Below are 940 nucleotides of genomic sequence, written 5' to 3'. Positions count from 1 at the left end.
ATTATGTATAAAAAAGAAATAATCACTAATTTTAGATTGAATAAGCAAGTTATGTTTTTAGATTGTAGTCAGATAATAAACTTGTATTAGGTGCGTTGAACGTGGATAAAACACGTGTGACCTTCAAATCTTCAGTCTAACAATCTCCCAACTGAGCTACTCTTGCTAACATTAAAAATGAATATTCATCAGTAAAGGTATTGGGTACACTTCTGGAAATTCAACAAAAGACAATAGTATTAGACCGAGATGCCAGATTTAAATCTCGCTTCTGGAAAATTCAACAAAAGGCATTGGGTACGCAGTTATAGTACGACATTCCACCCATAAACAGATGGTCAAACAGAAATGCTCAAGCAAATATTGGAAGACATGTTGAGGGTATATGAGATGGATTATGCAGGAAGTTGGGATAAAGTACCTACCCCTTATGAAATTCGCTTATAATAATACTTGCCAAGCCACCATACAAATGGCCACATACGAGGTTCTCTATGGACGAAGATTTCGATCCCCTATCTTTTGGGAAGGAGGGGGGCAAACGACAATTATTGGGTCAGAGCTGGTGCAAATTACCAACGCCACAGTCTAGAAGATTAAAGCTAGGATACAAACCGCACAAAGCCGAGAGAAAAGCCATGCAGACCTAAGGCGCAAGGACATGGAATTGTAGGTAGGGGATCATATATTCCTAAAGGTAGCACCCCATGAGAGGGGTGCTCAGGTAGGGTAAAAAGGGGAAGCTAAGCCCTAGGTTTATCCGTCCCTTTGAGATATTAGAAAGGATTGGATCTATGGCCTATAGAATCGGGCAATGCCCAAACTTGTCTGCAGTACATAATATCTTTCATGTATCCGTACTACGGAAGTAGACCCTAGATCATTCGCACGTACTGGCTCATGAAACTCTCTTCTTGAAAGATGACCTAATGGATAAAGA

The sequence above is a fragment of the Cucurbita moschata genome, unplaced genomic scaffold (genome assembly GCF_002738365.1).
Source record: "Cucurbita moschata cultivar Rifu unplaced genomic scaffold, Cmos_1.0 Cmo_Scf00271, whole genome shotgun sequence".
In the NCBI taxonomy this organism is placed as follows: domain Eukaryota; kingdom Viridiplantae; phylum Streptophyta; class Magnoliopsida; order Cucurbitales; family Cucurbitaceae; genus Cucurbita; species Cucurbita moschata.
Note: the sequence above shows the minus strand (reverse complement) of the source record.